The 27,138-nt window shown below is 48.2% G+C and overlaps 1 long non-coding RNA gene across 1 annotated transcript; it reads right to left on the bottom strand.

The window, feature by feature from the left end:
• Window positions 1-7,585: 7,585 nt before the first annotated feature.
• Window positions 7,586-11,455, bottom strand: LOC142834134 (uncharacterized). Its single transcript, XR_012907503.1, has 3 exons — window positions 11,330-11,455; window positions 10,455-10,618; window positions 7,586-7,773 (listed from the first exon to the last, which is right to left on the bottom strand). It is a non-coding gene; the product is annotated as an uncharacterized LOC142834134 (long non-coding RNA).
• Window positions 11,456-27,138: the final 15,683 nt, after the last annotated feature.

Raw genomic sequence — 27,138 nt, forward strand, 5'->3', positions numbered from 1 at the left:
GTCTGTGTGTATCTGTGTGTGTGTCTGTGTGTGTCTGCGTGTCTGTGTCTGTGTGTGTGTCTGTGCGTGTCTGTGTGTGTATGTGTGTGTCTGTGTGTGTATGTGTGTGTCTGTGTGTGTCTGTGTGTGTGTCTGTGTGTGTCTGTGCGTGTCTGTGTGTGTCTGTGCGTGTCTGTGTGTGTATGCGTGTGTCTGTGTGTGTATGTGTGTATCTGTGTGTGTCTGTGCGTGTCTGTGTGTGTGTCTGTGTGTCTGTGTGTGTATGTGTGTATCTGTGTGTGTCTGTGCGTGTCTGTGTGTGTGTCTGTGTGTCTGTGTCTGTGTGTCTGTGTGTGTGTTTGAGCAGGGAAGTCTTCCCAGACGACAGCAGGGACAATATGACTCTTTTCCAAAAGCACAAAGCTGATCCACCACAGGTGCCACGCAAGCCTGCACCCCACGTTATCATCCCCACAGGAAGTGCGGCCACACAACTAACTTTTCCCCGCAACAGAAGGCCAAGTAAAGGAGAGGGCGGCCAGACGGGACAATGGCCCCAGGACCCCAGCAAAGGCCCCCTTCCACTGACTGACAAGAGAAAAGAAACAGTGCAGATTTGACACAAAATCAGGCCTGGAGTAGCCAGTGGGACGTGGTCGAGTCAAAACCAGGCCCATACACCAGAGAAAAGAGCCTTCAACAAATTATGCTAGGGAATTTGGATGCCCTTGTGTGAAAGGTCAGATCTTGCTTTAGGGTTTTTATTACTATGAAGAGACAACACGCCCACAGCAATGTGTTTGTTTGTTTGTTTGTTTGTTTGTTTGTTTTTGTTTGTTTTTCAAGATAGGGTTTCTCTATGTAAGCATCCTGGCTGTCCTGGAATTTGCTCTATAGACCAGACTAGCCTCGAACTCACTGAGATCTACCTGTCTTTGCCTCCTAAGTGCCAGGATTAAAGTTGTGCACCACACTGCCAGGCCACAGCAACTCTTATAAAGGAAAAACAATTTAATTGGGGTGGCTTACATTCAGAGATTTAATCCATTATCCTCATGGTGCAATTTGGTAGCTTGCACACAGACAAGGTGCTGGAAAAGTAGCTGAGAGTTCTACATCTTGATGTGCAGGCAACAGGAAGTGGTCTCTATGGCTTGAGCATAGGAAACCTCAAAGCTTGCCTCCACCATGATGCACAGCCTCCAACAAGGCCACACCCACTCCAACAAAGCCACGCCTCCTAATAGTGCCACTCCCTTCAGGGCCCATTTTCTTTCAAACCACCACAGCTCACTCTGCGTGGAAATCAATTTAAAGGGCCTGAAGATCTTCACATAAGGTGCGCAACATCTTCAGAGAGGGACGCCAAAAGCTGCAGAACTGACCCAAGGAACAGAACCACGTGTAATTCCAGAACTTCTCCACGTGGCTGCACAGTCGGCAGAATAAAGACACAGCCCCCCAACCCACCCAACAGAGATCAATGCCTACAATGCATGGGAACCTCAAAATGGGCTGCAGATATGACTCAGTCTGCGATCATCCATAACACCTGGTAAACCAGGTGGTGCACACCTGCTAGCCAAGCACTCTGGAAGTGGAGACAGGAGGATGAACAGTTTGAGGTCATGCTCAACAATGTAGCAGTTTGGAGACAACTTGGGATGCATAAGACTCTATCTAAAAAAATAAAATTAAATTAACAAATAAATGGGGAAACGAAATGAACAGAGAGTTCTCAGAAGATGAAGGAAGCAAAAATGGCCAAAAAAAACATATTTGGAAAATGTTCAACATTCTTAGTCATCAAGGAAATGTAAATCAAAGTCACATTGAGATTCCAGCTCCAGTCAGAACGGTCTCTGTGCTGGCTGGTTTAATGTCAGTTTAACACAAACTAGAGTTACTTGGGAGAAAGAAACCTCAATTGTGAAAATGCTCCCACTCGATTGGCCTGTGGGGAAAACCTGTGGTGCATTTTCCTGATTGATGGTTGATGTGGGAGGGCCCAGCCAATTATGGGCTGGTGGTCATGGGTGCTATAAGAAAGTAGGCTGAGCAAGCCATGAGGAGCAAGCAGTATGCAGCAGACCCTTCCAAGGCCTCGGCATCAGCTCCGCCTCTAGGCTCAACCATCTAGCTTGAGTTCCTGCCTTGGCTATCCTCAACAGACTGTGACTCTAGACGCGAAAGCCAAATAAAGTCTTTCCCTCCTCAAGTTGCTTTTGACTTTGGTGTTTCATCACAGCCACGGTGACGCTGACAGAGACAGTCATCACTGAGAAAACAAATAGGAACCACAAAGATAGCTGAGCAGTCTTGCAGAGGACAGGAGTTCAGTTCCCACACGGTGACTCACAATGTAACTCCAGTTCCCGGGCTCTGAAGTCTTCTTCTGGCCTCCACTCTTACCTGAACACACATAACTGCTCCTCCGTAGGACAGGGGTTCAATTCCCAGCACCCACATGCGCACAACTGTGTGCAACTCCTGTTCCAGGGGATCTGACACCTCACACAGACATGCATGTAAGAAAAACACCAATGCACATAAATGAAAAAAAATAAAATGTGGTGTATATTCACAATGGAGCACTATCCAATCATAAAGAAAAATAAAATTGGTGTTGGAGAGATGGCTCAGTGGTTAAGAGCACTCACTGGCTGCTCTTCCAGAGGACTAGGATTTGATTGCCAGCACCCACGTAATGACTCACAACCATCTGTAACTCCATTTCAAGGAATCTGACAGTGAATTCTGGCGTCCTGGATACCAGACACCACACCCTTGTGATGCAGACAAACATATAGGCAAACACTTATACATATAAAATAATAAGGGCTGGAGAGATGGCTCAGAGGTTAAGAGCATTGCCGGCTCTTCCAAAGGTCCTGAGTTCAATTCCCAGCAACCACATGGTGGCTCACAACCATCTGTAATGAGATCTGGTGCCCTCTTCTGGCCAGCAGGCGTACACACAGACAGAATATTGTATACATAATAAATAAATAAATATTTAAAAAAATAAAATAATAAAACAGATTTTAAAATAAGAATGAAAATTACAGGAAAATGTGCAGGTAGAGGCCAGAGATCAGCCTGAGGGAGTCAATTGTCTCTTTCCAGGTGGTGGGTCCTAGAAACCAAACTCAAACCACCAGACTGAGTCTCAGGTTTCGTCTCAGGCTCAGTCCCAGACTCAATTTCAGGCTCATTCTGAAGCTTGGGCCCAGGCTCAGCCCCAGGCTCGGTCTCAGGCTCAGTCCCAGGCTCAGTCCCAGGCTCGGTCTCAGGCTCAGCCCCAGGCTCAGCCCCAGGCTCCGTCCCAGACTCAGTCCCAGGCTCGGTCCCAGGCTCAGCCCCAGGCTCAGCCCCAGGCTCGGTCCCAGGCTCGGTCCCAGGCTCAGTCTTAGAATTGCTCCTAGACTCAGTCCCAGGTGAGTCATCTTATCAGTGGCCTGAAGATTTTAATTTTAACCAAGTGTCTGTGTTAGTCAGCCTTGCATCTTCCCATTACTGAAATAAATTCATGCGAAAAATAATTTACAAGCAGGAAAGGGGAGGGCTGGGGAGGATACAAAAGTTCACTGCCAGACATTTAAAGAACCAAATGAATGCTTAACAACACACCGTGTTCACAGACTGGAAGGCTCAACACTGGAAAAATGGCATGGTTCCCCAAATTAATCTATCAATTCAATATAAATCCATTACAATTCCAACTGTCTCATTCACTTTCTAACTTTCCAGTCTCGCTTGAGGAGTTTGTGGGTGATGGGAAGGGGGATTCCTGAAAAGAAGCTGCAAACCACAAACACTGACTGACTCAATAACAGGGAACTTCAATGACATGGAGAGAATGTTGCAAGTCCAGAGATGAATTATCTTGGGGCATAGCTACCCTCTTAATAACCGTTTATCACACTCCTCTGTGTGGGACATAGCATCTTCGTGACCATTAGAGAAACCCTTTGGTTGTACAGACCCCAAGGCCCCTAGCTTCCTAACCAAAAGCTAAGAATGCCATCCAATAGCATGAAGCTTCTAGCTGGATCTCCTACTTGGTTGTCACCTGCCTGATGTTCCCACCAGCGTAACTGAAAAGTGTCTTGGTCTACAACTTTCTCTGTTGTGTTCCTATACAACTTCACAAACCTGTTGATTGAGATGGACCACCGTGGTATGGGATGTCCTTGTGCTTTTATTGGTTAATGAATATAGCTTCTTTAGCCTATGGCAGGGCAGAATATAGCCAGGCTGGAAGAGATATATGGAGAGAGTAGGGTGGAGTCAGAGAGACACCACGTAGCTGCGGAAGGAGAAAGATGCTCAGAACTTTTATAGGTAAGTCACAGCCTCGTGGCAATACACAGATTAATAGAAAGGGGTTATTCAAGATGTAAGAGCTAGCTAGAAATATGCCTGAGTTACTGGTTGAACTGTGTTGTAACTAATATAGCTTCTGTGTGATTATTCTGGGTGGCTGGGAAACAAAAAGCAGTCTCCACCTACAAAATGGTGCCCATACATTTGGGGCTAATCCACGTGGCCAGCCACACACTTCGGGTCCAGGGGTTTGTATGCCTGCTCAGGGTGAGAAGAAAAGTTGCTGAGAGAATGCCTGCAGCTCAGCACCCCACCTGGGAAAGCAGCTGGATTGGGTCTGCTAGGCATACACAGGCAGAAAAGCGTGGGGGATTCCCATTGCCATACACAGAGACGTTTCCAGGCCCCCACAGTGCACTGCATGGCAGATTTAGCTTTTACCCAGACAAAAAGGGTTTATGTGCTGCAAGGTGCTTTCCGGAGTTGGAGTGGTGAGCAGGGCTCCCACTCAGCAGTCCCAGAGCTGGCTGTAAACTTAACTCTGCTGTATTGAAAGGCCAAGAGAGGTGGAGCCAGCATCCAGGGCTGCCACAACCACATTGCTTACCATTTTACATTGCTCCTTGTCAGAAAAGGATTTCAGATACACAGTAGGACAGATTCAGACATAAAACACCTCTAAACGAGACACAGTGTGTTTAAAAATGTACGTAGACTTGGGAGAAAGACAGAAAAGAGTATAGACAGTTATTTTTTAAAAAGTAAAGTCTTTAAAGAGACAGTAAAAGTAATATAAAAGAGTACAGACAGTCATAGGTTAAAGGAGTAAAGAAAAATAAGCCACGTAAAGACGGAAAATACCCAGAGAGTCTGGATTATGCATATTATTGTGTTTTCTTTGAATTTTTTAACTGCAGAGAGACATTTGTTTCTGGGGGCTGCTAAATTAAACCAACATAAAGGTATCTTGACTCCAAAATTTGTGTCTAAGGAAATTTTGCTTTGGAAAAGAGATTCTGCTTTTGTTTCCACAGAAAATGAGAACCTGTAGATTCCTTCCAAGCTAATGTGGTTTGATGGAACAAGACCCCCTGCAAAAGTTCTCCATGAACCCTGAAAATACTTCAATCAACAAAAAGCAGAAAGCAGTTTGTATAAAACAATGCCCAAATTCCCAAAATGATTATTTATAAATGCTTATCTTTACTTTAAAAGGGTTGATTGTAAGTTATTAATAGGCCCAGTCAATTTCTAAAAAAAATAAATAAATAAGGGGTATATGATATAGAGATGAATACTTTACATTGGTATGGACCTTGGGCTATTGATACAAATTTAAGATTGATTTATTACACTGTGTTTATGTATTTCTCCTCTTGCTTAGGTAGTATATTTGTGAAGCTCATTTAAAAATGTAATGTATAGTTAAGAAATACAAATTAATAGTCATCTATAATAGTCAAACTGTAGCTATTTTAGTTATATTTTCTAGATGTACAGAGATATATTTCAGATGAATAGGTATTCTTTAAATCTTTAAACACCTACAGAATATGGCATTTTAAATGTTTTAAGAATTTAGACTTTCCTCAACAGTGAGACATGTCTGTTTCTGGCAGCACCAATTTCTTCAGAGAGGTTGATGGGCATCAAAGAAACTTGTTATGGAATTTGCCTTCAATGTGACAAGGCTAGCTATTTGGGCAAGAAACTGCTCTTGCCTGGACTGCTTAACGGTATGCTGTATGAACTGGATATGCAGGACCCACAGAAAAATAACTGCTAAATTTGCCTAAAGAAAGTGAGACAGTCCTTCAAGGTTTCTGCTTCATGAAAAAAATCTGCCAGACATTCTGTAGAATACAGAAGGAAGTAACTGACAAATTGCCAATATAGGCAAAGCTGTCTTTCAAATTCCCTGCTTCATGGAAAAGTTTGACAGATACTATGGGCCTGTAGGCTGACGATGGATGCTCCAACATTACAGAAGAACTTTGGGTGACTATTTAGATGTCTCTATAAATTCTAGAGTTTTGCTTACACTGCACTTCCTGTTTACTTAGGTAATATTATATCTTTCTGGGGTCTTTGATGGAGTTGAAGAATAAATAGTTATAATTATAGTTTTCCCTACTTATAATAAAGGATATATTAAACATAAAACTTTAGGCCCACAAAGATAGGACTTATGATAGAGTATTTTCCTTAATTTGCCAAATGTAAATGGACTAAATATTGTAACTATAATTCTTGCTTGATAACTGTTTTGTATATGTAATTTTATTATGTTAAAGTTAAAACCTCCCTTTCTATTTAGACAGAAAAGGGGAGATGATGTAGGGTGTTCTTCTGTATATGTGTTGCTTTTATTGGGTAATGAATAAAGCTACTTTTGCATATGGCAGGGCAAAATATAGCCAGGAAGAGATAGAGAGAGAGTAGGCAGAGTCAAAGAGATGCCATGTAGTTGCCGAAGGAGAAAGACGCTCAGAACATTTACAGGTAAACCACAGCCTTATGGCAATACACAGATGAATAGAAATGGGTTAATTCAAGATGTAAGAGCTAGCTAGAAATACGCCTGAGTCATTGGCCGAACAGTGTTGTAATTAATATAATTTCTGTGTGATTATTCCAGCCTGGGCGGCTGAGAAACGAAAAGCAGTCTCTGCCTACACCACAGTATTTATGGAAACCTAAATCTATGTTCTCAGGCCATGGTCTCCCATACTCGGTTCCATATCTTTTGTTCCTCTGAGGGAGAGCTGTTTCTTTCAACAGAGCAAAGCCACTAACTTTGCTAAGATATCATGACCTTTAAGAGACACCTAGCAGGGCTGGAGAGATGACTGAATGCTCAGTTCAGAGCACTGGCTGCTCTTCCAGAGGACGTCAGCTCGATTCCCAGCACCCCCCTGAAGGCCCACAACCACCTGCATCCCCAGTTTCCGTGCATCTGATGACCTCTCTGGCCTACACAGGCACACATGTGGTGCACAGTCATGCATGCAAGCAAAATACCCAGACGCTTACAAAATAAAGTCAAATAAAAGATTTTAGGTTAAAAAAAAATTTAGGAAAAGCAAAAAGGAAATACTCAGCAGTGAGTTTGGGGGTGGGATTAATCAACGCTGTAGTAAATTCGGAGATTCCTTGGGTTTTGCTCAGACCTTTTTTCTAAATTTAATTAGGGTTTCATAACAGTACCACAAGATTAAGCAAACTGGCCAGCAGTTTGTGTAGAAACCAGACTCACACCCACAACTACGCAGGAGCTCCAGGTCAGCGGGAGGAAAGGAAAATCTTTTAAATTGCATTTCCTTTGTAGGCTTCTCACATCCTCAGTTCAGAGAAGAAAGCAGAACTCAGCCAGGCGTGATGTACGTGGTGGCATGCAGTGGCATACGCCTGCAGTCCCAGAACATGGGAAGTGGAGGCAGGAGGGTGAGCCATTACTTGAGATCCTGTCTGAAAAAGAAAAACAGAACATTTTTGTGAGGCAGGAAGACTGCAGCTCTGGATTCAGGGTGGGAAATGATTCCTCCCCACCCCCAAGCCAACTTCTATTCAGCTAAGCAGTTCCTTCCAGGAGGATGTGGGCAAAAACTTACAAGACCTTGTGATGTCCCAGTCACCCATCCTAAAACGTCACTGTACAAATCAACAAAGCCTCTTGCTGCTCTGAACAGAAATAGTTTACAGAGGGGCTCTGGTGTGTCACAGGAGGCAGCCAAGAGCTTTTCAAAGGCAACTCTGCCCTGCAGGAAATGAGCCATAAACCTGTGGGATTCCCAACAGGATGATCCACTAAGTCACAGCAGGAATCTGTGCTCCTCTGAAAAAACACCAACTTGATGTCCATCAGGAAACCTGCACAGTGTGGACCTAACACAGTTGGCTTCAAGGGTGCCGAGGTGTGCCATGGAGACCTGGAGGGCTGGTGAGACGGCTGAGTGGACAAGGCTTTGCAGGTCTGATGACACGGCTCAATTCCTGAACACACAGCAGAACCCACACGCTGTTCTCTGACCCCCACACACACCCTGTGGGGTGTGCACACACGATCAATTATTGAATGTTATTTTCAAAAATCAGTTTTCCCAACTCCAGTTAGGGCCACTAAAAGTAGACCACCACCAAGTGTGCCTCAGCATCCCCAGAGCTTCCTGTGATTAAGTGAGATCAGCGAGGTGTCCCCAGGTTGTTCCCAGCCTGGCCAGCATGTCCTCCCCCCTTCTTCCTCTGGAAATGTCCCTCTCTCCTTGGCAGGAGACTTATTTTGTTTTGGTTTAGTTTGGCTTGTTATCAAGACAGGGTTTCTCTGTGTAGCCCTGAAACTCACTGTGTACACCAGGCTGGCCTTGAACACCCAGAGATTTACCTGCTACTGCTTCCCAAGGGCTGGGATTAAAGGCATGTTCCCTCTCGCCCTGCTCATTTAAATCAAGTCCTGTGACTATATCCCGAACTACTCAAAGCCCAGAAGAACACACCCTTTGTGGGTAGTTTGTTGTATTTTTTTCCAGGAGTCAAAAATTCTTGAACTGATGCGGAACAAACATAGACAACTACTGGAAAAACATTCTAGGAATGAGGAACAGAACGTGCAAAGGCACACAGTACAGAGAGAACATCACGTCTTGGCAGAACAAGAAATCAGTATGATCAGAACAAAGGTCTGAATGTGGACAGCAAATTCAGAGCGGGAGGCAAGACTATGAATTCTTATTAGGTTTTCTGCTTTGTCTGGTTGAGAACACACCCTCCTCCAGCCCGTCCCTTGAGGTGGTTCTGGCTCTGCAACTGGCTCATTCCTTTGCAAGCATCTTACTCAGCTGTAAACAACAGGGCAGATCTGTCATCTCTGGCACCCTGCTGGGAGAGTTCTAGCTCCCTCGGTCTTCCCCAGTCTTCTACTCTGTCTCCACTCAGGCACCTCCGCAGGTGTGCCTTCCCTTTGCGCTAAGCCTTGTAAAGCTCCTGCGGTCACTGAGCATAGACAATCGAAGATTCCTCCTATCTGCCTCCTACCCCTGGAAAATCGCTCTCTCATTGTGTTTAACAGCTGGAAACCGTTGTTTCAAGTGATAGAAAGATAGGTCTGGCCTCTGTGTATCACCCTGACACCCACGTTCCCACAGCTGCTCAAGTTGCTAGTGCCGTATTCAACTCCTTGCTCTCGGAATTCATGGCGTGGCTTCCAACCAGATTCAAGACAAAGTTTCCTATATTGGCTGTGTTCCGGAATTCATTTGCTGATCACTTATACTGTAATCCGAGAGCCTTCGTCATATCAGAAAAGGAGGGCAGTGTTAATCCACAGCATGCAGCGTCAGTATCGGCAAATATTACAGTCAAACACCTTTGGCAAGCAGGGCTTTCGCACACAAAGCTGCTACAATCATTGACCATCACGTTGGAAAGAATGTGAGGGCTGTGGGGTGTGTGGGTTTCCTCTGGGTGTGTTAGAGAACTTAGAAAAAGCCTATGATGAAGTCAGAGCTCCAGGCCCCCCAAGGTACATGGACAGAATACAAGAAAACATGGGGTCTTAAGGGAATGAACTCGGGCTGGTGTCAAACTTGAGATTCTTCTGCCTCTGCCTCAAGGGCTGGGATCTCAGATGTGTACCATTGTGCTTAGAAAGAATTTTATTTCTTATAATGCAAAGTCTAGATTTCTGAAAACCCCAAACCAGAATCTGCTCTCGTGGGTGACCAAACTACATATAAATTAAATTCCCCTCTTTTTCAGCATGACCGAGAGATCATATTGGTGGTAAAGAAACAATGGATTATGAGGTTATAAGATTATAATGGGAATGTTGGGTAAATTCCAACCCTTTCAATCCCCAAACTGTACCAGTCAGTGTTCCTTCACAACAAAAACAGCCCTTCCACCCATCCGAAGATGTCAGCTAAGGCAGATGTGGTGGCGCTGGGGAGGCAGAAGCAGATCTCCACTAGCCTGGTCTACAGAGTGAGTGAGTTCCAAGACAGCCAGAGCTGCACAGAAAGACCATGTCTCAAGAAAGAAAGAAAGAAAGAAAGAAAGAAAGAAAGAAAGAAAGAAAGAAAGAAAGGAAGGAAGGAAGGAAGGAAGGAAGGAAGGAAGGAAGGAAGGAAGGAAAAGAAAAAAGAAAAAGCCACCTTCTCCCTTCACAGTGTTTGTATACTCAGCTTCTTTGAGGTGGCCACCTCCAGGGGCAGGCATTCTGATCGTTCTTCAGACCCACGCTCTGGTCCCAGCACTTCCAGACACATCACAACGCTCAGGTCCTAACAGATCCAAAGAGAAGGACTATGGAGCATGCCTGGAAAACAAATACCAGAAGCAACAAACTCCAGGCTTTACCAGTTTGTATCTGAAAATCCCTGGGGAACATTTACCATATTTTAAGGCTGCTGCAGCAGGGAGAAAGAAATGAATGGTTTTTTACATGTATTATTTATTTGTTTGTCTCAGGGTTGGGGATACATATGCCATTGGTGCACATGGAGAGAAGTCAGAAAGCAGCTTATAAGAGGCTGTTCTCTCCTTCCACAGAGTGGGTTCCAGGTTCAGGTTGTCAGACTTGGTCCCCTTACCTACTGAGCCATCTCGCCAGTTCAGATACATAATTTTTGATTATGATCATGCTGAATTTATTGATTAGGTGTGAACTTGGCATAAGTATGTTCATCTATAGAAAGCTTACTGAAATGGTTGTCTGAAACCTTAACAGTGAACCTACACTAAGAAGAAATGCCCAAACTTCCTTGATACACTGAAGGACAAGATCTCTAAAGGCTCCGGAAACCGGGAACCGCACTCAGCAAGAAGCCCCAACCTCAGAGAGCATTTACCTAGCAGGGTGAGCAGTACGCTCTCCTCTGAACTGCACCCACCCTCCAGGCCTTTGTCAAAGCCTACCCTTCACCAATCGAGCTGTGCTGAACTAGCAAACGGTGCCCGCCACCCTGGTGAGACATTTATGTGCAGGAAGTGTGGGAGGGGAGCATTCCACAGAAATTAGCTCACCTACCATTTTGTGAAAGCTCTTGCTTCCAGTTGTATCTGATACCTCCAAGCATCCCCTCCACGGTGAAGGAAGAAGCGCTCGGCCTTTGGAGTGGGGAAGCCCTGGAGATCTATCCCACGGGGCACAACACTATGGCCTACTTAGTAACCCCCGAGAGCGCCACAGGGTGGCAGCATGGGGCCTTGGAAAGTTGCCCGGGTTCAAAAAGCCGGGTGACCTTGAGTTTCAGTGACGGTGTGGAAAGCAAAAACAAGCAGCTTCCTCATAAGGTTACAGCAATTATAAAATGAAGCAACAGACAAGAAAGTTCTTTGAGGTGCACATCTCTGGGTGTCAGCCCAGAGTAAAACTTTCCCCAGGATTGTCAAAACTAACTCTCTCTCTCTCCCTTAACTTTTATCATAGATACAGAATTACATTGAAAAAATAAAATAAAAACAGCAGTGGGGCCGGTGAGATGGCTCGCGCTCGCTCAGTGGGTGAAGAAGGGCGCTTGTGGGACAAGCCTGATAACCGGAGTTAGATCTCCCGGACCCACATGGTAGGAGAACTGACTCCAGCCCCGTTATCATCTGACCTCCACATACACAAACATCCGCGCCCGCGCGCGCGCGCGCGCACACACACACACACACACACACACGGCACGCACACACACGCTACAGTAATAAAGTAATATTTTTTTAAAAAAGAAACAACAATTTGGAGATCTTTTAAAATAACAACAATGCAACCACAGCCGTCTAACACTTGAGCTACAACGCTGGCAAAGTGGCCATCAGTCCTGAAGTGGGACACTCGCGAGCTAGCGAACGGGGCCTGGAATTTACCCGCTGCCTGCCCAGAACTGTTGGGTGAGTACGCATTTGTCCTTTCCCGCCGCTGAAAGGACTTGTTCTAGGCTCAGCCATCCACGCCTCTCTACTCAAGACAGAGTTCTGCGCATCCCTTCCAGAATGTACCAACACTGACCAGCAGAGGGCGGCAGCTCCCCACTCATGGGCCAGCGCGCAGCTCCATGGCTTCAGTTTCAAAATTTTGGGCTTCAATCCCAGCAGACCGTTTTGGATCTTGGATTAGGGACCTCATCTCTTCAAACTGTGGTTTCCCTATCTGGAATTATGGAATAATTAAATAAATATAAAGAAACAAACAAATAAATAAATAAGTAGATAAATAAATTAGTGGAACTGATGATCCCCATAAGGTTAGGGAGATGATATGGATAAATGGCAAGACATTTTCCAAACATTAGTTGCTCTTAAACAGCAAAATAATGGATCTGATTTGATTCGAGTCTCACCAGGCAAAAGATGAAAAATACAGTTCCCATTTTTCAGATGAAGAAACTGAGGCTGAAGGGAATTCTACAAGACTGAGGACTCACGAGGCAAACAGCAGTTTTACACTCAGTTCCTACAAAAGCTATGGTTTATTTACAGTAATGGACGTTTGCCTTAAGAAGTTCATCCATAACCCTCTGAAAGTCTGTGATCCCAAGGCCATAGGAAGTCAGTAGCCAACTTAGGACCTAAGGAGTCAACAAACTGAGTTCCCAGCCCAGTGATCCATCTGCCTTGCTGTTCTGCTTGTCAGTGCTTGGGTGGCTTCCCACGGGTGAATCTTGTTTTCCTGACTATACCGGGAGCTAAAAGAAGGGCAGCTTCCTCAAGGAGAGAACTGGCTGCGAAAAAAGCATTTGCTACGTTAAACAAGACTCAGAAAACAGCAGGAACAGATCTCAGTGTGTGTTCACATACACAGGTGGGCAGAAGCTCCAGCCAGGTTTGATGGCACATGCCGGAAATCCCAGCACTCAAGGGGCAGGAGGACTGTGTGTTTCAGGCTCTTCAGAGAAACCGTGTCTCAAAAGTACTAGAAGCCACAGGCTAGAGAGATGGCTCGGAGGTTCAGAGTGTTTGTTGCTCTGTCATAAGGATCAGAGTTTGGATTCCAACAGTCATGTCGGGTGGTTTGTGATCACCTGGACCCTCTTCTGCCCTCTTCAGGGTATGTTTCTAGAATTCTCCGGGGAACATGTCTTGCTGTTATGCAGGGCAAATCATTCACATGTGTATTACATTGCTTTGTTTTCCACGTAAAAGATTATGGCATTAAGAGGCAAGAATCACGCTCTGTCCGTTCCACTAACTGCGACTTTGTGAAGGCCTTTAGCCGTGCTAAGCCTCGGTTCCTCTGCCTGAGCCATGGGAAGCACAATCTCTACCCTGCTTCACCAGGAGGCTCACAATCTCGCAGCCTCCAGTCATCCCCTAGGCCTCGGCCATGCTTCTGGGCAGAGGTGAGGCCTGCCTCTGCTTCGTTCCCCAATGTTCCAGTGAATTCCTCAGCTGGCCAGAGCCTACCACAGATGTCTCCACATTGTCTCTGCATCGCTCAGAGCTCTCCAGGCAGGGAGTCTCTGTGTAACCCTGGCTGGATTAGAGCATCCTATGTAGACCAGCTGGCCTCCAACCCACGGAGATCTACTTGTCTCTGTCTGCCTAGAGCCGGGACTAAAGGCATGTGCCACCACATCCAGCAGTTCTTCCTGAGACAAACTGGTGGAGTCTTCTGACTCGCAGCCACCTGGGTTTCCTCAGTCCCTCTGGCCGCTGTTCTCATCTTGTGGAAGAGTACGTGGGGCCCATTCCTGTCTCTTTAGACTCTTTAGATGATGTCAACCAAACCTACACTGCCGAGCACCAAAGAGGCCCTCACTCCCACATCAGCTCCGTCTGCCTCCTGGAGCCCTGGGCTTGGAAGCAAATGTGGATGAGGTCCACCCTCTGCCAAGCACAGGATGCTTCCTAGGCATGGCCACCCAGAGCCAAAACACAGGGCCACTTGATGGGCGTTTTCTCTCACCTTCCTCTCAAACCCCCTGAGAACTCCCCCAGCCTCTTCTTCATCCAGAGATATCATTAGGGACCTCCAGACACTCTCCAGGGACCAGCACCCTACTGGTCCCCTGACTTGACTTCTTTATTCTGGACTGGTCAAAAATACAGGCAGTAGTGGTGATGTTTAGAGGTTTTGGTTTTATTTGTTTTAAGGTTTTTTGTTTCTGGTGTTTTTTGTTTGCTTGGTTGGTTTGGTTTTTGGTTTTGGTTTTTGAGACAGAGTTCTCTTTGTAGCCCTGGCTGTAGACCAGGCTGGTCTCAAACTCAGAGAGATCCACCTGCTTCTGCCTTCTGCCTGCCTCTGCCTCCCAAGTGCTGGGATTAAAGGCATGTGTCACCTCTGCCCGGCAAGATTTATTTTTATTTTATGTGTACGTGTATTCTGCAAGCGTGTATGGAAGTGCACTGTGTGTACACAGAGCCAGAGGAGGCCAGGAGGAAATATCAGCTATACCCTGGAACTAGAGTTAAAGCAGACTGTGAGCTGCCATTTGAGTGCCGGGAACCAAATCCGGGCCCTCTGCAAGAGCAGAGCCACCGACCCATCTCTCCAAACCCTTATTTCATTTTGTTTCTGAGACAAGGTCTCAATTTTGAAGTAAGTCCTCATGTAGCCCAGGCTGGCCTCAGACTTAGTCTACAACCAAGCAAGGATGACCTGGGCCTCCTGATCCTCCTGCCTCCTGCTGGGACTGTAGGTGTGCAGCTGTGACTGAGCGCTTCCTACGCACGCATCAGGCGCTGAGGGCTTTATCTGCACTTCACGTATTTATCCTTCACAGTCGTGAGAAAGAAAGACGATTACCAGCTGAGACAAGGGACGCAGAGTATTGAAGCGACACGGTCAGGGTTACACAGTTAGCAACGGTTCCCACCCAGGCTTGCATCCATAGCTACAATCATAGCTCTAGACCCTGTAGCTGGCTCTGTCTGCAGAGCACGGAGCATCCCTTATCAACTCTGCTGCATGCTCTTCTGCCTCTGAGCAAAGCAACCACGGGGTAACAACTCCTCCATCCCCCTGGCTTCTGGGGACCCCTCTGTGTAGCTCAGATCCTTTCCAGCTACCTTTCCACCTCTGTCTCCTGACTGCACCCCTCACCTGCCCCCTAAGCCCACCCCATCCGGAGTACTTATCAGGCCCACCCTACATCCACACATCAAAAGGTTCCCATCCTTCATTCCAGACAAAATGTCTTTTCTTGAGTGTGCTAAAAGAGTCATGATGGGGGACAGGCTTTTGGGGACAGTGGATCCGAGAGCATAGAAGATGTAGGACCCAGATTCTCAAGGAACCTTCTTGATCTGAGAGTCTAGAATCCTTGCTTTCAGGAGGTCCTGGAGACAAAGGTAGGGTTGGCCTTTTAAGTCCCTTAGCATTTACAGAATGAAGAGAATGTCAGGCCTGGGAAGGACTTCAGAGAAAACGAATCCCATACCCTTCGCTTTTCCCCCCAGGGTTGCCTACGCCCAGGGAGGGGCAGAGGCCTGGCAAACCATCTGGCTAGAGGTGGGAGGAAAAGCTGTGCTCTCTTGTCTGCTGGAGGACCCATCTCAGCCTGTCCCCTGTCTGCCAAGAAAGGAGTGGGAGGAGCCTGGAAGAGCAAAAGCAAAAGCTTGGCTCTGAGCCGGCCTGGCCTGCTCAGCTCCAGACCTCAGTAGTTTTCCATAGCCAGCAGGGCCAGCAGCCCGGACCATGTGCTCCCCTCTCCCCTTGCCCTCCACATTCCTCTGCATATTCAGGCAGCACACACAGTGGCATCCAGGGCCCTGCTGGGGCTGGAGCAAAAGCAGGGATAGGGGCAGAAACCCAGATGTATGCAAGACATCCAGATAAGGGTTTGGCCAGAAACGCACGGGTCAGGAGTGATCACAAAGACGTCAGGCAGGTGAAGGGTCCCAGACCCGCACGGCTACATTCATCCATTGCTCCAAAGATATGGCAGTCCCTTTCACAGAGGCACGCACAAGAAAAAAAAAAGACTACCATAGATATGCACTTTCACACACACACCCAGACCATGCCTCTGCCATCCTCAACTGTTTCAAGTATAACAAACACAAGACAAGGAATGTGGACTGGCCCTGAGCCCCCAGAGGTCTGGGAGACAAGGGTCAGACAACACCAGTCTTACTCAGCACAGGGTCGGCACCATTCCTTACTTCCAGAAAATTCGCTGGAATTCCTTATTCTGCTCCCAGGAGCTGGAGCGAATCTTGGCTCACCACCCCCACTGTGGCCCTACCTTTGGGACCTGACATTCCAGTTTCGTCCCAATCTGTACGGAGAGAGTAGAGGGACATCTGTGAAGTCCTCTCTTTGGTTCCCTCCAATCCCCTCTACTTCTGTCACCTCTCCTCTGACCTAGCTGCCCTCCCCACCACCCCCTGTCAGCCCCATGTTTGCCACCTGAAAGATTGGCTGAATGAATTAATAGGGTCCACTCACCAACCTGCGCCTCCAGACCGAGCCAGAACCTCCCTGGAGCTGTTCGGTGAGCACCTGGAGGCCAGCTGGCTGCCTACACTTAGCTCCATGCTTGGGGAGGAGAAGAGAGAGTCACAGACATGGCTTCACATGTTAGTTCCACCATCTCTAGCTTGTACATTGGAAAATGATACCTTGACTCTCAAGGAAATACACAGTTGATCATGAGGCCTAATTTAGTGCACTGGCTTCAACCACATAAGAAGCTAGACCGAATCAGCTGGTAACGCAGCCTTTCCTAGCCTCAGTTTCCCTGTCTTGGGAAATGTTAACCTTTCTTTAACCCGGAATTGGAAGCCCTGTCTGGAACAGAGAGCTCTCTGTTCATGGACTCCCCACCTCCACATTCAACATGCCCGCAGACACACCATTCGTTCCCATGCTGCCCGCTGCCCAGTCAGCCGGAAGGGATTTGAAGTCCCAGGGGATCAACTGGGTTTGTACTGAGGCCAGTTTGTCCCAAGGGGGCCCTGGGGTCACGTTGCCAGTGCCCACCCCACCTCTGCCAGGTCAGGAAGCTTCAAGGTCTCACACTGGATTTCCTGGCGGGGTGCCCAACACCCTGTGGGCTGTTTGGGGTGGTGTAGGGACAGCAGGGTCTCTGAGGGAGGTTCCCACTTAGCTGTTCCTGTCCATTTTCAACTGGGTGCCTGAGCTAGATTCCCAGCACCACTGTAGAAGGGTGTAGGCAGGGCCTTTTCCCCCCTTCCCTTTCCCCTACTCTAGGCTTCCTGAGAGATGAGGGATTGCTCCATAAAAGTCTCAGAACTTATGGAGAGCTCTCAGGATGCGCTCATCCAGGAAAGGCGGTCAGAGGCAAGCTGGGGGGGGGGGGTCAGTTTTCAGTGTGGCCAGCTCCGAGCTTTCTGAATGAGACTGGTGGCCTTTGAGTCAGGCTATTCTAGATTCGAGTTAGAGAAAGCTAGTGCAGTTGTGCGAGGTCCAGATGTTGGGATCTTAGCTCAGTGCTGAGTTTGGGAGTTGAGAATCCTCCTCTGTGTGGGGGGTCCTGGCAGAGTGTCTGAGTCCAGAAAGACAAATGCCATGGAAGCCTAGCTGATGTGTCTGGTCCAAGGATTGCCATCTCTGCTCAGGGGTGTGTTTTCCCTCCATCAGGTCACTGGGGCACTCTGTAGCTTAGGCATTGGAGCCCAGTCAGTGTATATGATCCAGAGCTGTGGTCCAGCTAAGTGTTCCATGCTCCGGGTTTGGATCTGCCCTGATGGATCAGGTTCAGGTGTGAGCACACACTCTGAGATAGTGTGGGGTTTACACAGAACTGTAGTAGTAGCTAGCTAGCCCCAGCCCCTACCATAGACTAGAAGGCAGACATCCCTGAGAGTCAGTCCCCCGTCCCAGCTCAAGACCCCTCTGGACCAGCAAAAGCAGGGAACAGGGCAGCTTAGTCTGACGTCCTTCAACTCAAAAGCTGAAGGCAGCCCCCATGCTGAAGCCCGCCGCAGTCATGGCCTCACTCTGAGCAGAAGGCAGTTGTTTTCCTCGCTTCTGGTTTCCTTCTGGAAGAGCCAGCTTCAGTGCTCCCCAGGGTCTCCATGCCACTTCTCACTGGAGTGTGTGCAAACATTCATAGGAGCCTGCACGCTCACAGACACACACTCCTCACTCCAGCCTGCCCACACTTCCTAGAGTGATTGTTCCCCTAGAATGCCTTTGTCTCTCCTTTCCCTCCCCTGTCCCTCTCCCAACCCCTCAGGCTCCTCCTGTTCTGAGAAGTCTACACCCACACACCCATACACCCCACACAGGTGCCTTTTCAGACCAGGATTTGAGCCGTTCTTGCTCTGATGTCTCAAGCAGCCCCAGGTCCAGCCCGATTTTTCTGGTTCTCTCTGTGGGCTGGGAATAGAGCCCTATTTACTCCCAACTCCCATGCTGGATAGCCATGGGATCCCATGCTTGGCTGAGCCACCATCCCATGTGGGCAGGTGACCCTTTAAGAAGAATCTCTTTAGTCTCTAATGCCCCGGATGGTGGGGTAGACACTAATCGGATTTGGGGTCCTGTCTCCTGCCCACACCAATCCTCCTTTCCAGGCCACTGGACCCACGTGATGAGTAGTCTGAAGTGGCAGGAAGTCCTGAAGGCCACGTGGGCTGGGTTGGGTAGCTAGGAGAGTGTCTGCCAGATTCCACTTCTCCTGGTGAGAAGTCCTCACACAACACAAGTCATACGGAGCAGTTGCCTGGCTCCCCAGGCCACTCTGGCAAGTCAAACGTCCATGCCCATGAGCAAGCCTGCATGTGCACATACACACAAAACCCTCACAGAGAGGTTTCTGAGTCAGATTCTCCACCAGGCAGTTTGCAAGCAATATTTCTGGCTTTCCAAACAGCCTTGTAGGAATTGCTAGCCTCGTTTGACAGAAAGGGAAACTGAGGCTCAGAAAAGGATGTGAGGCTACACAGATGCTAAGTACAGAATCAGAAGTCAGGGTCGTGACCTTTGCACAGAAGCACCTGCCATTCACACAGAGACACACACACCTTTCCCATAATTGCCCTCAGATCCTAAACTTATAGTTAACTGTCAAAACCTTAGAAGGGAGTGGAAAGAGTGGCCTTGCCCCAACCACGCCATTGCACAGGAAGAAAGAAAGAAAGAAAGAAAGAAAGAAAGAAAGAAAGAAAGAAAGAAAGAAAGAAAGAAAGAAAGGAAGGAAGGAAGGAAGGAAGGAAGGAAGGAAGGAAGGGATGTGTCTCCGTTCTCAGCTTACAAAATGGCAGAACCAAAACTAGAGTCCCTACCTCCATTGTCACACAGCCACATGTATGCCTAGCACACACCACACACTTTAACCTGAGATTCAAAGCCTGTGGATGTGCATACACCACGCCCACATCCAATCACCCCTCACATATATCCACTTGCAAGTGCGTGGCTGCACATGCAACATCACACACATGTATTCAGCATATACAGACACAAACACTTATGTCGATATGTGTGATCACACATGAGGCCCATTTATGTCAACTCGCTTACACACGTGTTCTACGCTCACACACCCAGGTTCCCTCGCTCATAGGATCAGATGTCCCCACCTCCTTCTGCAGAAGGGGAAGCTGTGCCTGTTCAGACACAATTGAGGACAGACTCTGGTAGACGCTAGACCCTCAGGTGGTTTGCGACGGGGAGGGGGGGGGCTCTTCTTTTCTTGAGACAGGCTCTCTCTATGCCACTCTGACTGTTCTGGAATTTGCTATGTAGACCAAGCTGGTCTTGAACTCATCACAGAGATCTATCTGCTTCTGCCTCCTGAATGCTGGGATTAAAAGTATGCACCACCATGCCTGGCTTAGACTCTGAGTTTTTAAAAGGATGCACGCTGGCTCTGCCATTTAGCATCCCTGGAAAAATGTGAGCCGACAGCAGTTCCTCACAGGTCCAGGCAACTCACGCTACATCATCTTGGCTAAGCCAACAGGTAGCCCCAAAAAGTGCCAAGTCATAAGCCCGGGGTAGCCAGGCTCTGCTGGCAGCAGGGCTGGTCTTGTCTTGTTTGCTGTTTGTCTTCTGCCCGGAGCCCTGCTATGGACTCTCCTCGCTCAGAAGACCGGTCCTTGAGTCATAAGGCAGGTTCCCCACCCTCTGAAGAGAAGGGTCAAGGTGCCCAGACTTAAGGGCAAAGCAGCCCGAACCACTGGTGGGTTTTATAAAACTGAGTGAGTCAGCTAACTCAAACTATTGAGTGACATGTTGAGATGGGTTCTTTGGGCCGGGTAAGTCTTTCTGAGTGACTGAAGCATATGAGCATACCAGATACTAAGGACTATCAAAACCTAGCTCCGGGCCAGATCCAGCTGTCAATCTTCTCGATGAACACGGATGAAGAACAGCAAAGTTGAACGAGAGGTGAGGCCTCTTGAGAGTTCACTAAGACGTTTTCAGACAGGGGATGTTGTTTCGTGGCAGCTTAAGTATGGATTAGAGTCCAGGGTACAAGAGTTGAGGCCACCATTCGGCACTTACTAGTTACTACTATATGTGACATTATGACACATCACACCATCCAGGCTGACTCTGGAGAGCTCAGGTTTAGGGATTTCAAATTCCAGTGTGTTGGGTGCCAGGCAAGCAATGCAGGAGAGTGAAGGGGACCAACGCGGGTCAGCCAGTGGTCGGTATCTGCCTGGAGACCCCTGGCTCAGTCTGAAGCCTCCAGTCAAGAGTCTCTGTCAGTCCTGGGGTAGCCATGCAGCCCCTTCAGTTGGGCTGACTTCAGCGATGGTGGACCTTGCATTGTAGTTCAAGTTCCAGATTCTATAACCTAAACCAGGATCGAGAGCAGTGGTTCTCAACCTTCCTAAAGCTGTGACCTTTTAATACAGTTCCTCACGTTGTAGTGACTCCCGCCTGGCTGAGGAATAATCCTCTTGGACACTGTAAAGATTTGTCACTTGAATTGGTTTTAATAAAACCCTGATTGGCCAGTGGCCAGGCAGAAAGTATAGGTTGGGGCGGGGGCAGGTGACCAAACTAAGGATGATAGGAAAGAGAAGGGAGTCACCAGTCAGACCCAGAGGGAACACAAAGTGAATGCGCCATGCTAGTAAGGGTACCGCCCCATGGCAGAGTGTAAAAAAGGAATATGGGTTAACTTAAAATGTAAGAGCTAGTTATAATTCATATTCTGCCTCTGAGTCAATTATTTGAGAACTGACGGGCGGGAGAGAAACGGCCGACTACACCCAACCATAAAATTATTTTTGTTGCTACTTCATAAATATACTTTTGTTACTGTTGTGAATTGTAATGTAAATATCTGTGTTTGCCATTGGTCTTAGGTGACCCCTGTGAAAGGGTCATTCAAACGTCCTACAAGGGGTTGCGACCCACAGGTTGAGAACAGCCGTTCTAGCTGATCTGGAGGAAGCCAAGTAGCTGAGAGGTTCGGGTCAGTCTCTACAGATAGACCTGAGAACCCACAGGAGGGAATACTGGTCACAAGAACTTCCAGAAGTTCACTATGGCCACTGGACTGACAGGACTCTTCCTAGCCTAGCCCTGTGACAAGCATTTCCTAGCAAAGTCCACTCTGTGTTCGGCCAACCCTTCATCTGTACCCCTCCTCCTACCGCACCCCTAAACTGCCCCTTTCTATGTGCATCTAGAAGGCAAAACTGGCTAGGCTGGGTCCCTCCATATTTCTCTTTCTGGCCTAAGGCCCTTCAAAAGAACATGACAACACAAACATGCACACACACATGTACACACATGTACACACATACACAGCACACACATGTACACACATGCACACGCACACACGTACACACATACACACACACACTTCTGTCTGGGGAGATGAGGAAATGCCCCCATTTGGCCTCTATTCTTAGACCGCTTGCAAGCCCCTTGGGTGTGGGCACCAAGGAAGCAGCCCCCATTCTACAAATTAAGGGAAAGAGAATGACCAGGGCACAAGAGAGGCCACCAAATTAGCAGCCTGTCATTCAACCATGTTGATGACTTATGGTCTTGGTCCTACAGTGTGGAAAGGTCACTGGACACAGACTCAGGAGCTCTGGATTCTTAGTCTGATCTCCATTCTGCTGAATGGCCTTAGGGAATTCCCTGTCTTGCTCTGGTTCTGAGTTTTGCCTCTATAAGGAAGGCCAGTGAATTGGGTCAACGGGTCTAAAATGATTTTCTGTGCATTCCATTTCTTATCAAAGTGCCACAAACGCCTCAGCTATGGTGTGCATGTTCTCCTGCAGTCCTCTGAGACTCCTGGAGACCAGATTGGCATTCCTGGTTCAGATGCCGTTTTCCCAGTGCCCAGGGAGGGCATAAGGGTGGAGCTTTCAAGCTCACAGAACAGCCAGCCTTCTCCCTCCGCAGCCCACACAGCCCTCAGACACTGGGCAGAGGGACCTGGGAGTAGCCCTAGCCACAGATTGGCATCCTTCCCAACCCCCCAGCAGCCAAGTCTCTCTCCTGCAGCCTCATTAAATTATTCTGCCTCACTGACCCCGGGCTCAGGCTGTCTTTGATGTGTGCCCATCCAACTTCTGAAGCCAAGACCAGAGACCCCTCACACTCGGCCAGGATGATGGGCTTCGACAACTTCCTGGGGCCCCAGCTGTGGTAGGAACACCACGGCGCACACCCACAGCACAGGGACACATGCTCAGCTGCTCTCGCGTGTGTGTGCGCTCTCTCTCTCTCTCTCCTGCTCCCACACAAAGACATACAGACAACACAGTATGGCATGGACACAAGCAAGCACAAGCGCCCTAGCACACACAAATACACTCCAGCACCCCCTGCACACACACACCCTTATGCAGACCTTGATGCCCCTATACCCACTAGCACCTCATAGTCTCACACACCCACAGCGACTCCTCCTAGCTCCTCAGGACAACTTCCCTCTGCCTCTTCCTCGTCCCTCCATTGGGCATCAGCAGTCTCAGGGCCTCCTTACCTTTTTTCTTCTAGGAACTCATGATCTGTCTCATGATCTCCAGTCTCCATCCGCCTGACCCACTGTTTGAGTTTGTACTCTGTGTTTATAAGCTGAGCAAATGACTAACGTCCCTGGACTCCATAGCCTTGCCTGTAAAACGAGAATAACCGCACACTCCTGTGCCTTCATTGGGTGATTGTGTGGCTTTAAAAAAAACAAAAACAAAATGTTTGATGCTGACTAGGATGTAGAAGCAGGAGAACCAGGAGATCATCCTTAGCCACACAGGGAATTTAAGGCTACCCTAGGCTACAGGGGCCCCTGTCCTTAAAGGAGAGAGAAAGAGACTTAAAAGATATTCATAGCCAGGTAGTGGTGGTCCATACCTTTAATGCCAGCACTTGGGAGGTAAAGGCAAGCAGATCTCTATGAGTTCAGAGCCAACCTGGTCTAAAGTGTGAGTTCCAGGACAGTCAGAGTTACACAGGAAAACCCTGTCTTTAAATTTAAAAAAAAGCAGAGAAGAAGAAGTTGTTGTTCAGGTTAGAGAGGTGGCTATACAAACATGAGGACCTGAATTCAGTCCTGAACATTCAGAAAAAAAGCTGGACCAGGCCATGCAGAGGCCTACTATCCCAGCTCTGTGGGCATCGGAGATGGTAGGATCTCTGGAGCTTGCTGACCACCAGCCTAGCTCTAGTTTCAGTGAGAGACAGAGAGTGATAGAGCTGGGCACTCCGTATCCTGCTCTAGCCCCCCACACACGTGTATGCTTGCATATCTCTCTCTCTCTCTCTCTCTCTCTCTCTCTCACACACACACACACACACACACACACACACACACACCACATTAAGTTGGTTGCTGGAGTAGAGGAGGGTCTGGTGTGTACTAAGAATGCAACCAGTGTTGGCCACTGTCACTTGCCATTCCCTTCCCTGGCCTCAGCCATGACGCTCGTCAAGCTTCCTAAGCCTGCACATTAGCTGCGTGCTTCTAAGCCCTCGCACACGGTATTCTCCACCTGGCCATCACTTCCCGCTCCTTTCTCTCCACTAACCATCTGGAGAGCACCAATTGTCTTGAAGCCCTGCTCAGGAGGCTCTGCCTTTCTTGCCACCACCCTCCACCCCCAAACCCAGAGGAACTTGCTACCGACTCCTTATGACTCACCTCTCCCTCCGCCCCACCCCCACGTAAATTGTCTCTTTCCCTGGGTAAGAGCACAGCCGGGATATGGGCCATATGAAGTTCCTGTCTTGACTCTGGCACTCTGGCCACCAATCACAGCACGCATCAGTGATCTGTGAAAGAGCAAATGATGCTGATGGCGGTATAAATGAGGGAGCTCACACAACCGATTGTTAAGGTCTCAGCTGTGCCGCGGCCGAGAGCATAAACAGTAATCACACACTAGGAACAGCTGCTGACTGAGAAACGCTAACTGCAGGCAGGCTGGGATTAAGGGTTCTCTATGCCGTCCTCTCCGTAATTCCGTTAGGCTGTGGTGGAGATGTGTCTGTCACTTGGGGCGATGAAGTGTGAGGCATCATGTGCTTTGGATAACACACCACGCAGCAACCAATCAGAAAAGAGCTATCCACATATGACAAGACAGGGGATCTATGAATCAAATCATGGTGCCGAGGCAGAAGAGCATCAACTAAGTACCCGTGTGACACAATGCCAGTTTTTCAAAGACCCCCCCCCAACCCACTCGTGCAGATTTTATAGAGACAAAATGTATCTCTATGATTGGAGTTTTTAATTTATTTTTGTTTTATATGTATGAATGTTTCTGCCTGAATATATGTCTGTGCGTCACAGATGAGCATTGCAGGTGGATGCCGGAAGAGAGTGTCTGATACCCTAGACCTAAAAGTTCCAGGTGATTGTGAGTTGCCATGGGGGTGCTGGAAATTAAACCTAGGTATTTGGAAGAGCAGTCGATGTTTTTAAATCTTATTCTCTCCGGTCCCTTTGCTGGAGGAAGGGGGTCTGGTTTTTTGTTGTTTTGTTTCGCTTTGCTTTGCTTTTGTCGTTGTTGGGTTTTTTGATTTTCGTTTTGTTTTGTTTTTGAGTCAGATTCTCATGAAGACTTGAGTCATAACCCGGGCTATCCTATTATAACTCACTAGTCAAGGAAAACCTTGCCTCCTGCTTCTTAACTCAACCTCCCAAGTACTGAGATTACAGGCAAGTACCGCAGTGCCCGGCTCAGACATGCACTTCATAAGAAGAGGAATGGAAATGAGAAGCTGAGAAGCAAAGGACTGGTAAGGGAGGGTGTGAAACAACGCTGTGCACCTGATATCTAAACAAACACACAAAACAATCCAATCTGTGGACTCAACCACTCTGACCTCTTTCCCGACTGAAGATATCACTGCATCTGGTCAATATTGCTGCTGATAGTTCGCTTTAGGGCAGGGAAAAGCTGAGCTTGCGTGGCCTGGGCCACCCTGTCAAATCGCATGCACGCACAGAATCATTCAAGAGGGCCCTAACTGAGCTCCATTCCCACAAGCTCCATGGCAGCTCCCGAGACTGAAGGAGTGGACAAAGAAGGAAAAAGGGGAGAGGAAGACGGGGAACTAGGCCAGAAGAGGATAGCAAGTTCCAGGTCAACCTAACCTATAATCCATCACTCTGTCTCAAGGGGGGGGGGATTTTTTTTAAAAAACGAAAACTAGGGGTGAAGAAATAGAACAAAGAAGATTCCATAGAAGTCTCAACATAGGAGGAATTGCAGAGAACATTCTTGAATGTTCTCTGCCCCTATGGTCACACATCCCAGGCTGGGGCAGAGGCAAGCCTGTAAGGGCTGGGAGCAGTTCTGCTGAACCCATCCACCCTGAGCAGCTGAGGAGTGCTTTCTCTTATCTGGAGGCAGCAGAGGCTGTCACGAGGTCTTGAATTCTCAAGATAGCAGAACCTCAGGGACCGAGAAGCTACTAAGTGGCATATGACTGCTCCAGGAAAGGCTTTGGTCTGAACTTTGTGCCACAGCAGCAAGAAGGACAGCAGTGAGCGTTAGCATGGTACTGCAAACAGGGTACTTAGTACAAACAGGATACTTTATCCCTGTAACCTCTTTAACTCCCATATCGGGATCGGGAGAGCGTGCTAAGAATATTGTCGTTTAGCTGGGTAAGGAAACTGAGGCTGAAGAAGTTAAAGATCTTCTCAGAGTTGCCCCATGCCTGATAGTAGCATGAACCATCCACCCTCTGGATGTCTGCCCCGTACTAGCCCGTCTTTAGTCACCTTGTACCCTCTCCCTGGAGCAGCATGGCCCCTTCCAGATGACCGGAGATGCAGCTGTACGGTAGAGCACGGCACACCCAGAAAATGAGACTCAGTGGTCTGACTTGTGTTTACTCGCTTTGCCCCAGGGCTATGTGCCTTTTGCAAAGCAGAACCACGGTAGGAACGCCAGAAAAACCTGACATGTGGGATGGGGTAGCTCTACCATTTGGGGAGCCTGGCTTCCTGCCAGCCAAATGGGACTCTCTTAAGAATAAAGTTGAGGACACCCAGGACATGCAAGGCCAGTCACTGCCTCTGCTGGCTCCATGGTCTGTCCAGACCTTCTGAAAAAAAATTCCCTAAGCCTGGGGTAATGGGAGAGGCTGGGCCTTCCCCCTTTCCCAGCCAGAGCTGTGTGAGTTAATCCTAGGGAGAAGACACATTAGCCTGGGAGAATTGGTCCCAGCCTGCTGTGCTGAGTCAGCAGGAAGTACAGCCCCCGGCTCCAGCAGCTACGTGAGCCCCTGCACGCCACCAGCCTCTGCCACCCCAGTGCAGGGCCCCACCGTTGACATACCTCTCATGCCTCTTCTCTGCCTCCCTTCTCTCCCATGTGAGCAGCCCCCTCTGTCCTTGTTCCCAGGCTCAGATCTGTTTCTCTTCATCACCGTGCCCCCGCTTCAGGCCCCCAGAAGACAGACATCTCTCCTGCACTGAGAAGGAATGTTGTCCAGGAGGGAATACG

The sequence above is a fragment of the Microtus pennsylvanicus genome, chromosome 13 (genome assembly GCF_037038515.1).
Source record: "Microtus pennsylvanicus isolate mMicPen1 chromosome 13, mMicPen1.hap1, whole genome shotgun sequence".
NCBI lineage: Eukaryota > Metazoa > Chordata > Mammalia > Rodentia > Cricetidae > Microtus > Microtus pennsylvanicus.